Source organism: Gopherus evgoodei, chromosome 1 (assembly GCF_007399415.2).
Source record: "Gopherus evgoodei ecotype Sinaloan lineage chromosome 1, rGopEvg1_v1.p, whole genome shotgun sequence".
Classification (NCBI taxonomy): Eukaryota; Metazoa; Chordata; order Testudines; family Testudinidae; genus Gopherus; species Gopherus evgoodei.
This window is the reverse complement of record NC_044322.1, coordinates 3,620,896-3,634,832: the sequence shown is the minus strand read 5'-3', so window position 1 is coordinate 3,634,832 and position 13,937 is coordinate 3,620,896.

The following is a 13,937-nucleotide window of genomic DNA, read 5'->3' as shown; positions in this document are numbered from 1 at the left end:
TATGATTTCATGATCACTTTCACCCAAGCTTCCTTCTACTTTTAAATTCTCAACAAGTTCCTCCCTGTTGGTTAAAATCAAGTCTAGAACAGCTTCCCCCCTAGTAGCTTTATCAATTTTCTGAAATAAAAAGTTGTCTGCAATGCAGTCCAGGAACTTATTGGATAGTCTGTGCCCCGCGGTGTTATTTTCCCAACATATATCTGGATAGTTGAAGTCCCCCATCACCACCAAATCTTGGGCTTTGGATGATTTTGTTAGTTGTTTGAAAAAAGCCTCATCCACCTCTTCCGCCTGATTAGGTGGCCTGTAGTAGACTCCCAGCACGACATCACCTGTGTTTCTTACCCCTTTTAGCCTAACCCAGAGACTCTCCACACTTCCGTCTCCTATGTCCATCTCCACCTCAGTCCAAGTGTGTACATTTTTAATATATAAGGCAACACCTCCTCCCTTTTTCCCCTGTCTATCCTTCCTGAGCAAACTATACCCATCCACACCAACATTCCAGTCGTGTGTATTATCCCACCAAGTTTCAGTAATGCCAATAATGTCATAGTTGTATTTATTTATTAGCACTTCCAGTTCTTCCTGCTTATTACCCATACTTCTTGCATTTGTATAAAGGCATCTAAGATACTGGTTTGATCTTGCCTCCCAGCTTCGCCCTGACCCTCCTTCCTCTCTGCCATTATAGCCCGTGCTCCCTCCTGTTTCCAACCCATCTCCCAGGTCTTGTTCCCCACTTACCTGTGGGCTTTGCTCACCTGTCCCCGTCAAACCTAGTTTAAAGCCCTCCTTACTAGGTTAGCCAGTCTGTGCGCAAATAAGGCCTTTCCCCGCTTCGAAAGGTGAACGCCATCTGTTCCTAGCAGTCCTTCCTCAAATAGCATCCCGTGGTCGAGGAAGCCAAAGCCCTCCTGGCGACACCATCTTCGCAGCCAGGCATTCACCTCCACGATGCATCTGATTCTGCCCGGACCCCTACCTTCAACAGGAAGAATCGAAGAGAATACCACCTGCGCTCCAAACTCCTTAACCCGTACTCCCAGAGCCCTGTAGTCACTCTTGATCTGCTCAGCGTCACACCTCGCAGTATCATTTGTGCCCACATGGATGAGTAGCATGGGATAGTAGTCAGAAGGCCGGATAATCCTCGACAAAGCCTCTGTAACATCTCGGATACGGGCCCCTGGCAGGCAGCATACCTCCCGGGATGAACGGTCAGGGCGACAGATGGGTGTCTCCGTCCCCCTCAGCAGAGAGTCTCCAACCACCACTACCCTACGTTTCTTATTATCAGTGGTGGCAGCAGACCTCCCAGCCTTAGGGGTACGAGGCTTCACCTCTTAACTGTTGGGGGTGATTTCTTCTCTCCTGTATCAAGAAGAGCATAACAGTTATCTTTTACCACAACAGGAGGGTTCGCAGCAGCGGTGGAGCACTGCCTGCTGCTAGAAGTAACCAGCTGGCTGTGTCCACCCTGAGCCTCCTCCTCCACTGGTGTGTCAGATACACCCTGAGGCATCTCCTCCTCCACTGGTGTGTCGGTAGTCCTGTCAACTGGGACAGTACCATCAGCTGTCTCCACATGAATACTGTCCAGGAATTGCTCATGGACATAGATGTTCCTCAGCCTGGCCACCTCCTCCTGTAGCTCTCCCACCTGCTGCCTGAGAGATTCCACCAGCAGGCACCTTTCACATTGGATGCCACCCCCAGCCTGGATATCAGTAAGTGGAAATTGCAAATTACAGTCTTTGCAAGCCCACACCAGAATCTGGGTAAAAGCATCCATGCTTTGGTGCTCTGTCTGGCTACAGGCGCAGGTGGAGGAGACGGAAGCAGTGCTGGCACAGGTGTTGCGGGTCCTCCTCACCATTGTAAGCTTCCCTCTGTCAAACTCTCGCAAATTCCCGTCTACAGTTCCCTGTCCGCTCCTCTCTGCTGTAAACAGAAAGATTTTTGATGTGGCTCAGGTTATGGGTAATAAATAGAAATCATGGCCTTTTAATTTATTTTTAGATGAGTTGAAAATACAACATTTGAGGAGATCTCGTTTCAATTCCTGGCTCCCATGTGCTCTTGGGCAAGTCATGTACAGCTCCGTGCCTCAGTTTCCCCATCTGAAAAATGGAGGCACCTCCCTGCAGTGCTGCATAGATTCATTCTTTAATGTTTGTGAGGCTCTCGGGCGCTAGGACTTTGTGATTAGGTAGGCCAGAGAAGGACAAAGGCCATTAGAAACATAGGCCAAGGTTTTAAAAAGAGTTGCATAAAGTCAGGCTCCTAAATCCACACTGAGCACTTACTAGACTGGTTTTCAGAAGCGCCGAGTATCTAGCATCTATGAACGGGAACTGCCGGCTGCTCAGCACTTAACGAAAATCAGGCTACCGTTTAGGTGCCTAAAGGTAGATTTTGGAGCCTCGTTTAGGTGCCTAAATGTGCTGCTATTAATTCTTCAAAAGCCAAAGACTGAAATCTGTTAGGCAATTCGTCTCCTTTTCCCTGCTTATGCCACTAGCTGGTTTACTTTAAGCTAAAAAATGCATGTGGTAAAAGAAAATCCTGAGTAGGGTGACCAGACAGCAAGCGTGAAAAATCAGGACAGGGGTGGGGGGTAATAGGAGCCTATATAAGAAAAAGACCCAAAAATCAGGACTGTCCCCATAAAATCAGGACATCTGGTCACCCTAATCCTGAGTATTACAAAGGTAGCTCGTGTTTCTTTAGCAAACCAGATGTTCTAGTGCGGTGTCTTGAGTTTCCCTAATAGGCAATTACAAAGCCTGTAGTGCTAAAGGCAGAGGGAGAATTTGTCCATGAGTTTAATATGAGGGGTGTCTTGTGAAAATAGGTTTTATTCATTACCCCCAGGAAAAAACAACTTACTAAGACAACACACACATCGGATGCCATCACGTAGCTGAGACATCATCAGAACCACTGGTATGCGCACAAACAGAAAACACAGTTTTCTGTGCGTCCTCAGGAGATGGAGAACGTATCAGACACACACAATCTGACCTTCAAAATCTCTTTTCAGTCTTATTTTGTATGCAGAAATGTCCATCCCACCCAGGGGGGTTTGCAGGGCCCACTGCGCTTGACACACTTTCTACACTGGGCGTAAACCTTTATAAAATAGGTCAGGAAATTGTATTGCTGCTGTCTCTTGCCACTGTCTCACCACATCATGATCTGTCAGCACTTGCAGCACTGGTACTTTGAGGTGGTTTAAAGCACAGTGGCTGGATGGGGAAAGTATAGTGGCTGTAGGGCCAGCTTTAGGCCAATTCCCCCGAATCAGACCCCGTGCCGAAGAGGGCCCCGCGCCCTAAAGAAGAGCGCCTAACTTTTTAATTTTTATTCACCCGGTGGCAGTCCAGGTCTTCGGTGGCAGGTCCTTCACTTGCTCCAGGTCTTCGGCGGTGAGTCCTTCAGTGTTGCGGAAGACCCAGAGCGAGTGAAGGACCCACGTGGGACGTGCAGAGATCATAGCAGGCGAAGGGACAGAGGACTGTCAAATCCTGTGAAATATGGCAGGACTGGTGTTACCCAGGGAAAGCTAAGAACTGACACGCTAGAAGAAACAAAGCAATTAAATAGTTTTGATTATAGGAATCTACTGACCACAGCAGTGAGTGGGATGCAGAGTAGCACTAAAGAGACCAAAGTTCTCTGTTTATCTGCACGGTTGGCAGAGCCTGGTAGCAGCACTGCAGTTATTATGATGACGATTTGTACTGCAGTAGTACCCAGAGGTGCCAACTGAACCAAGGACCCTAGTGTACGTACTATAGGTGCTTATCTGACCCCCCTCTCCTCCACCACCCTAGCAGCTGAGCGCCTCACATTCTAATGCATTTCTCTTCATACCACTGCTGGGAGGCAGGGCTGTTATCCCCATTGTACAGATGGGGAAACTGAGGCACAGAGCGACTAAGTGACTGGCCCAAGGCCACGCAGCAGGCCTGCAGCAGAGCCAGAAATAGAACCCAGCTCTCCTGGGTCCAAGGTTAGGACCCAAACCGTGGGATAATCCTTCCCCTCTGGTTGTTGGGTGCTGTACAGACACAGAGAGAGACAGTCCCTGTCCCAAAGAAAGTACAATCTAAAATAGAATAGAGGGGAAACTGAGGCACAGACAAGGAAAATGACTTGCCTATGGTCACCCAGCAGGCCAGTGGCAGATCTGGGAATAGAACCCAGGAGTCCTGTCCCAGTGGCCCACCCACTACACCATGCTGCCTGTCTAGTGCCAGCTTCCCCTCCCAAGCATGCCTCACCACTACAGAATACAGGTTGCCAGTTCCAGGTATTTCTTTTCTGAGGCATTAGTGAGAGATGGCCAGGGCTGGAGCTGAATCCACGGGACACGGATCCAGTGAGCCAGTGATAACTCAGGGGTTACGTTTCAAGCTGCAGAGTGATGAGACTCTGGCACTTCCCCGTGCTCGGCAGAATCGCGCCCCTCACCCCATGGCACCAGCTGCAACAGCCTGAACCGAGTCAGGACCACGCAGCATAGAGAGTATTTCACTTTCCTCTCAGCGGGAACTGAAAGTGCTTTGGTAAGTGGCTCAGCAGAGGGTGAGCTCTCACTGCAGCCTGGCGCAGGCAGATACGCTGCCTGATACCATCTCCCAGGAAGGCTCGGTCGTGACTGACGGCAGCAGATAACAGCTATAACAGCACACCGAGGGTGGGGAGGGGCTGCGTTCCTGGTGTCTCCCACACTGGGCCACCTCCACTATTGCAACGTATTAGACTTCCCATCCCCACAGTTGCGTCCCATTCAGCCCAGAGCAGGATCACACCAACGGGCTCCAATAATCTTCCTTCTCAAGCTGCCATACACACATCCCAGGCGACCATCAGCTTTGTGCACGTATGCATAGGCACCGACATTGTGGGTGCTGCAGGGCTGCAGCACCCACAGGGAAAAGTTAGCGGGTGCTCTGCACCCACTGACAGCCAAGCTCTCCCTGCCCCCACCAACTCCTCACCTCCTCCTCCCCTGAGTGTGCCGCATCCCCACTCCTCCCCTCCCTCCCAGTGCTTCCCGCCAGCCGCCTAACAGCTGTTTGGCGGCTCGCAGGACCTTCCGGGAGGGAGGGGGAGGAGTGGGGACATGGCACACTTAGGGGTGGAGGCAGTAAAGAGACGGTGCAGGGGCGGGGACTTCGGTGAAGGGGGTGTAATTGGGGCCCCACGAGGGCGGTGCAGGGCCAGGGCCAGGACCAGGGCGGGTCAAGCACCCTGGGGCAGAGGGGAAGTCAGCGCCTATGCGTGTACGTCGTCCAACCATGAAGGTAGGCACGGGTCTGAGCCACCGTGGTCAGCTCCAAACCTTCCCAACACTTAAGGGGCTGTTTAGATCCAAAACCAGTCACTTGGCCCATTGCAGATGAAGGGACCAACTGTCTGCTTGGATCTGGAGCTAAAGTGCGGGAACCCAAAGACAAAACCCTCATTGATTACCATGGGGGCAGGCCAGAGATCAGAATTAAGTGCATAGCATCCAGCCGCTCAGTCTCATGACAGCTTCCTCAGCCCAGGTGCTTTGAACATGGCTGTGAGAGCTCGGGTCATGCGCCAGCCTAGGATGTCTGCCCCTCTCTGGTGAGGGGGACCCCATGGGAGCTGGCTATGGCTGTGAGAACCTGGGGCTCTGATGAACGTACCATGGAACACTCAGACTGCACCACGCGGCTTGATCAGTTTCACTCAGAACGAGCCCGCCACAGATGCTGCCAAGGGTGGGGCAGGGGGAAGAAGGTGGGAGGAGAAAAGCTGTGATTAGAGGAACTAGGCATTGCTGGGAGGAGGTGGCTGCACGGGGAGCCTTTCTCTTCCGTCCCATCTGGGCGGGAAGCCCCGGGTTATTTTTAGATAGTCTTTTGCCTTTCCTCAAGCATGACATTTACGAAGCGATGTGACGATCCACTGACTGCATGTGATGAACGCACACGTGTCTAAGGCTCTGACAAAACAAGAACAAGTGGTGCTCCTCCAGACCACCGAGGAAAGGTGCTTTAAAAAAATGGACTTTGCAACTGGGAAACGCCTCCCACCCCAGCACCCCCTGTAGACACAGTGTAATGCCTTGATAATTTAACTGTCCGCAAAAATCTCTGAATTTGCGACACTGAACTGGAAAAAAAAAAAAAAGGACCTTTTTGTCATCCAGTCAGAGCCCTAGACGATCGGCCCTCTAAGGGAACATCTACACAGCCCCCTACTCTGAGAATGGGCGACAGACTCAGGCTTATGGGGCTCATGCTACCATGTGAAAAATAGCTGTGTAGACATGGCAGCTCGGGCTGTGAAGCCAAGTGAGAGGGTGGGCTTCAGAGCCCAAGCTGCAACTTCAAAGCGCTGTCTACACAGCTATTTTCAGCACGGTAGCATGAGGCCCCCGCACCGGTCCCCCAACCCCAAGTCTGCCGACCCAGGCTGGGAGGCTCACTGCCTCGGGCTGCCGTGAGCTGTGAAGATCTGCCCCAAAAGGCAGTGCTGGACCAAGAAGTGACCATGCACAGATGTCCCCTTATTCCCCACACCGGATCCCTGGCAGTGAATGAGGGACAGCAGCTCTGAGGGCATGGCTACGCTTGCGAGTTACAGCACAATAAAGTGCTCTGGGCACCCTAGCTCACTCCCCACCCACGCTGGCAAGACACGTAGAGCGCTCTGACTCTGCAGCTACAGCGCTGCTGGTACTCCACCTCAGTGAGTGGAATAATGTTTTCTGCGCCCCCCCCCCGGAGCGCCGCGGCGCCAGTGTGAATGAGGTGTTGCATTACTGTGCTCTGATCGGCCTCCAGAAACATCCCATAATCCCCTTAAGTCAAGTGGCCACTCTTGTCATTGCTTTGAACCAGTGTAGGAATGCGGATATGCCATTTGAAAGCTCCGTTTCTGACAGCCAGGAATGCTGTGTGTAGGGGCCACACTCCTCATCCCTTCCTCTAACCCATGCTGACGCAACGTTTTGTCTAATCCTTCATGTAGGCCTTGGTTCGGCAAAGTACTAGCACATTTTTAACTCCGCCCGTGCACTTTACTACATGCTCCACTTCGGGCACACGCGTACATGCTTTGCTGAATAGGAATACACTGACTCGGGTCCTCAGCTAATTAATTGTGTGATCCTTGGAGGCTGCCAGACAGCCACAAAGAAATCTGATTTGATTACTAGAGGCCGAATGATGCTGAAAGATGACTCTGATATGCTATGAACTAAGGATTCTGATACAATATGAACTCACAGGGCAAATTCGATATTGAAAAAAAATCTGCTGGATTCAACAGCTCGCTAACAGGCACTGTTCCAAAGTAGCCACTGGACTGAGAAGACCTCACCCAGAGAGACATGCTCCCTGTATTCCTGTAGGGGGAATCCAGAAACAGACAATTCTCACTGTCAGGGTAATTGGCCTGGAGATTCAGCTTCTCCTGCTGAGGATGCTTTGTGCAGAAATCCAATGAACCCTTGATCCATTCTGGATTAGGTGTGATTTCCTGCTCATCTCTCCGCACAAGCCTGGCAGAGACCATTCGAGCCACCTGCATGCTCTCCAGTTAAATCCCCAGGAGGGAGCTGTATCCCCACTGGGACCGAAGCCAACTAGAGAGTCATGTTCCAGCCTCTCTCTCATGCCCTATCACAGGCTGTCGTTATCTTTCCATTTTATCCTCTGCTAGCTCAGTAAAAATCATTTGTTTCCACCCTGCGTCACAGAACTCTGATCCCCCTGACCGGAGCCTTAGAATGCAGGGCAAAGCTGAGAAGCCAGACAGGTTGATGCACACAGCAAGTGTCCTGTTTAGCGGGATGGGCAGCAGGCAGAGGTATCCTTTGAGTGACAACTTCCTCCTCCAGTGATGCCAGTCTCAACACCCTTTAGGTTCACTTCCCCCCGAAACCTCTCTACACTTTCTTCCACGCCATCCGATCGCTGGCACTCCCTTCCAACCTTCTCTTCACTCATCTCTCTCCTGCAAAACCACCTCTCCTGTGACGCCTACCAGAAACAAAACAGCTGATTACGGCCCAGCCGTGCAGCGCCTGCAGAGAAATACAGTGTATTTATAGGATTTTCTCTCTGAAATGTTTTTTTCAGGACATGGCCAATCAGCCCTTTGCTGTATGCTGGACCCATTTTCCCTACCCTTCCTGCTTGCCTCGACACACAGGAGATAGAACCGGAGACCTCCAAGCAAAAAGCATGAGCTGTCACAGTTTGAGCTGAGTCAAGGTGCTAGAGTGGGGGGTTGTAACAACTCATATGTCCTCTGTGGATGGGGCCCTGTAAAACACATTCACCAGTGGGTTGCCCTGCCACAGCGCCTTCTATTACGGTGCACCAGTCAAGACTTTAATCAAATCTAAAGGGAGCAAAGAAGAGAAGAGATTATTTGCTGCCACGAGGACTAAAGGAAGAGAAGGACCCAATGTAGTAAAACACACCTCCCTTCTTTCATGACACAGCAGAGACACCCAGCGTAGCCGTTGCGGAATTTCACACACTCACCCACATAACAGAGAAGCTGCAGTTTGCCAGAGGCTGTGAACAAATGGACACAGTTCGTTCACGGAGGAGAAACCCTTCTCCGCGCCGCAACGCGGGGGAGATAAGAACCTCGCAGAGGCAGAGAGAGGTGAAGAAGAGACAGAGAATAGGAAGAGAGTTCTGTCCATCACAGATATCTGTAGAACCCCAGACAGTGGAGTACCTATGCGCTGATACTTCAGGGGATCAAACCATCTAATCGGCAGCAGGAATTGTGATAAAAAAGAATAACCTTGAATATCTACAAGCTAGGATCTCTAAGCTTCAGTAATAACAGTTACAAGAAGGACTTATTACTGACTAAGAAAACCTTATATTTATGTAGGGATTAAAGGATCTTTTAAAATTACCTAGAGGAATCACTCATCTGTCACTGAAATACAGCCACCTCTGGGGTGGCACACAGCATCAGTTTAACAGCACACAGCAACCCCATACAACAAGTTAGCACAGAAGGGAAGAAGACGACCAGATCCAATTGAAATTACAGGTGGGGAGATTGATTATCATTAGTTATTATTCGTATACCTCAGGGAATACGGCACTTTATAGACATAAAAATAAGACAATGTTGCAGCCCAGAAGTGCCTGCAGTCTAGCGTTGGGGTGGAAATCTAATTGCACAAGTTCAGATATGACCAGGGCACCAGAAAAAATGCTGCCATTCTTTAAAAAAAGGGGGACCGTGTGATATTTTAACAGCGAGGGACAAGATCAGGGGCCCACCACCATACTCATTCTGCTACACTACTGACTCATAGGGCACAGCACCAGCCAGTGAATCATCAGCACCACTTCCTGCAGCTCGTGGGTTCTCCTGGGAGGTCTCCTGCCCAAGCAAACGCTGACCCATCTTGGCTTGTGATACACGACCAGCTCACGGCGCCACGGCCTGTGACCAGGAGAAGCGGTACTGCAGATTTCAGCTAGTACAGTCATTGTAATGCAGGGTACAGTCTGTACACCCCACTGCCCAACCCAGGGAAGGAAAACACATCATCCTTTTCAGCCCTCAAGGTTGGCCACGTTGCCATAACACGGGACACCACCGTACGGAACAAGCTGGGCCCTGCTCAGAACCAAACAAACTGGGTAAAGGTCTCCCTGCCTTTGTCATAGAGAAGTGCCCTGCATGGACAGAGCTGGAAGTGTGCAGCTGAATGGCTGGACAAGGCTTCCCAGCCAAGTCTCACCCAGATGGGCCTGTCTCCGCTGCCCTGATTGGAGATTTGGCATGGATTCTTGGGGAAGAAAGATAAGCCCAGACACACCCAGTGCATTTAGTTTCTGTGGTGCAGTGGGTGCCAATACCCACCAGCTCAGATTCAAGCTATTGTTGAAAGTATAAGATCTGGGGTACTTGAGTGACAACTCCCTTGATGTTCCTCCAAGACAACTAAGGTCAGCCAGACGGTCCTTTCTCTTTGTCCCTATCACAGGGTTCTCGAGTCACCACTGGGGCGCCTCCTTGTGGAGACGTCTGGGGAACAGCGCCACATGCTCTGACGCCCCCTTCTGTCTCTCGTTCGTACTACAACCCTTCTTGTGACTCGGATACTCCCTCTTCATGGCGTGGCCATCCGGCCAGGTCACAACAGTTTTCCCCTTCCAGGATATCGAAGTCACTGGATTGGCTGACTAGGCATCGTTCCCAGCAGTCCTCCAATTCTCCTCCTGCACACCCACCTCCTGCCCCAGCCGAGCCGAGCCCCCTCCCATACCCAAACTCCCTCCCAGAGCCTGCACCCCAAACCTCCTCCTGCACACCCACCTCCTGCTCCAGCCCTGAGCTCCCTCCCACACCCAAACTCCCTCCCAGAGCCCGCATCCTCTCCTGCACTCCGAACCCTCGGGTCCACCCCCAAGCCCTGAGCCCCCCACCCCCACCCCAAATGCCTGCCCCAGCCCTGAGCGCCCTCCTGCACCCAAACTCCCTCCCATACCTCCACCCCCTGCTCCTGCCTCGAGCCCCCTCCTGCACTCCAAATCCTTCATCCCCGGCCCCACAACCCACATCCCCAGCTGGAGGCCTCACTCCCTCTCACACACCAGCCCTAGACCAGAGCCCCCTCCCATACCCTGAACCCCTAATTTCTGGCTCCACTCTGGAGCCCGCACCCCCAGTCGGAGCCCTCACCCCCTCCCACACCTCAACCCCATGCCCTAGCCTGGGGAAAGTGAGTGAGGGTGGGCGGGGGAGAACGAGCGACAGAGTGAGCAGGGCACAGGGCCTCGGAGAAGGGGCGGGGCTGCAGGGAAGGGGGCGGGACAAGGATGTTTGGGTTTGTGCAATTAGAAAATTGGCAACTCTAACTCTAACTCCATCGTTATCAGGCTTCTTTATCCACCACACTTCTGGGTTCACCGTTCCCTCGGGGCCAGGATCCCAGGGCTTCTGCTCTCCCCTGGGTCTCCTCCTTTCCCTCACTAGGCCCAGAGAGCGACTCCAGGCTTCTATCCTGCAGCTCTGTTCTGTTGCAGGCTTCCTGGCTTTTTCCTGGCTTTCACCTGCTCCTGCTCAGCTGGGCGCCATCCTCAATTAGAGACTGTTTATCAAACCTGATTCACCCTCAGGTGCAGCCTGTTAGGTTAACTGGCCCCTTCGAAGCCTCATTAACCCTGTCCAGGCCAGATTGAGGTGAACACCTCAGCACAGTCATAAAATCAGGGCGAGCTCAGGCCCGTGTTAGTTCAGGTACCCCTTGTATGTAACTCCCTCCCTGAAACGTTAGTCCATCTATGGCCATCGTTAGACCTCCTTGTGTTATTCTTTGTTGGCCCAATTTGTATTTGGCAAAGATCGATCTAGGTCTCCCGGGGCCACTGCACCCAGCTGTAGATTTCCAGTGTTGTTTGATCTTAGGAACATAGGAACTGCCAGTCTGAATCACCTCTGCAGCTCATCTCCCCCAGTATCCCGGTCATGCCAGATATGTTAGAAGGTGTCAGAACCTCACAATAACAGGTGGGGGATTATCTGCCCCCCCACCCTGCCCCCGCACACACACACATTAGGTCTCATACTGAACTCTAAGAGTTAAGAGATTGTCTTAAACCCTGAAGCTTGAGGTTTAATATACGATTTCTTCAGTAACATACCCAGCTGTTTTTGACGGGAAATGCCAGAAACACAACAGCAAATCTCCATTCTGTGTCCACAGATCCTAGAGATACAAGGTGCGGGAGGGAGGACTTTTCTGTCCTGAACAAGAGCTTGGTGTAAACTCAAACGCTTCTCTCTCTCACCAACAGAAGTTGGTCTAATAAAAGATATTAACCTCCCCCACCTTGTCTCTCTAATATCCTGGGACCGACACAGCAATAACACTACCGCTTATCACCGGTAGATCCTGTAAGATTGAGAGGCTCAGCAAATAAACACATAAGCTCAGGAACGTTCTGACTGCAAACACCACACAGTAAGGAACCTAACCCCCCCAAGGGCGGAAAGTCCTGCCAAGAAAAGCGAGGCTAAGAGAAGGCACACACGACGAGATCGGCGTCTTCTACATATGCAGGGAAGGCATAGTTATTAACCCACAGCGCAGAGGAAATGAACAGGAGCACCTCACGCAGAGGTGCCAGTTGACCTCTGAGCTCCTCTATGGTGCTACTTCTGCATAACACAGTAGCACCTAAAGGTCCCAACCAAGATCAAGCACTCCCCATGCTAGGCTCTGCACAGACACAGTCACTGCAGCAAAAAACTTAGAGTTTAAACAGACAAGACAGGGTGGTGGAAAAAGGAATTTGGGAAAAGAGCTATCAGAATGATTTCAGACGTGGAAAACCTGCCCCACAGTGAAAGTCTTAAGAAGCTCCATTTATTTAGCTTCCCCAAGAGAAATTAAGAGGTGACTTGATCAGAGTCTAAATGGAGACAATTCCAGGGGTTCCAGCATCTGCAGTTCCAGGGCAGCCAGCCAGGCAGACTGCCTAGGAGTTGCCGACCCCAAGAATTCCCTCTCCCAGAAAATTTCAAAATTTGGGGGTTTCATTCCAAGTCGGAACAAACCCAAATTTCAAACTATCCAAATCCTCCACGAAACAGAACGTCTTTTCTCTGCACAGCTCCAGCTCTTGAAGCTAACAGAAAAAAGGCACGACAAGATCCAGTGAGCAGTCGCTGAAGCTAGTTACATTCTGGCTAGAATAAGGAGCACATTTGTAACAGGATATAATCATTGGAACAACGTGGGATGGGGTGGATTCTTAGGGCTTGAAGCTTTTAAAATCCAGGCTGGATGTCTTTCTAAACATGCTCTCGCTAAAGAGCAAGAAACAATGGGCTTCGTGTGCAGCAAGGGGAGGTTTTGGTTAGATATTAGGAAAAACTTTCTAATTCTAAAGGCAACTCTAAAGCTCTGCAATAGGCTTCCAAGGGAGGTTGTAGAGTCCCCTTCATTGGAGGTTTTTAAGAACAGTTGGACAAACCCCTGTCAGGGCAGGTCTAGGTTCACTTGGTCCTGCTTCAGCCTTGGAAGATGGACTACACGACCTCTCGAGGCCCCTTCCAGCCCCACATTTTTATGATTCTGTGAGTCAACCATAAGACATGGGCTATTACTTGGTCAAATTCTACAGCCTGTGTTTGAGCAGGCAGTCCAGCTGGATGATTCCAATAGTCCTCACCAGCTTTACAACCTATCAATTATTATACCCATTGTACAGATGGGGAACTGAGGCACAGACAGGTTAAGTGACTGGCCCATAGGCACAGCAGAGTCTGTAGTAGAGCCAGGAGCTGAGTTCCAGTCCAGTGCCTTAATCCAAAGACTCTCCTCCCTCTCTAGTGTTAAAGGAGCCCATCGCTGAACACAGCTGATAAGACTTGGACCAGATTCCAGCCTGCACCTAGCAGGAAGACTCATCTGGCATGGAGGGGCAACAGGGCAATTCTGATTCCATTCAATACAAGGCAAGGAATGGCCACTGTCAGGGTCCACTCCCCCAGCTCTGAACTCTGGGGTACAGATGTGGGGACTCACATGAAAGACCCCCTAAGCTTATATTCCACCAGCTTAGGTTAAAAACTTCCCCAAGGCACAAATTCCGTTCCTTGTCCTAGGATGGTATTGCTGCCACCACTAAGTGATTTACATACAAATTCAGGGGAAGGTCACTTGGAATCCCTATGCCCCCAAAATATCCCCCCAAGCCCCTTCACCCCCTTTTCTGGGGAGGCTTGAGAATAATATATCAACTAATTGCCTTAACAATGTGAGTATAGACCAGATCCTTTATCTTTAGGACACTGCAATCAATCAGGTTCTTAAAAGAAGAACTTTATAATAAAGAAAAAAGTAAAAGAATCACACATGCAAAATCAGGATGGAAGGTAACTTTACAGGGTAA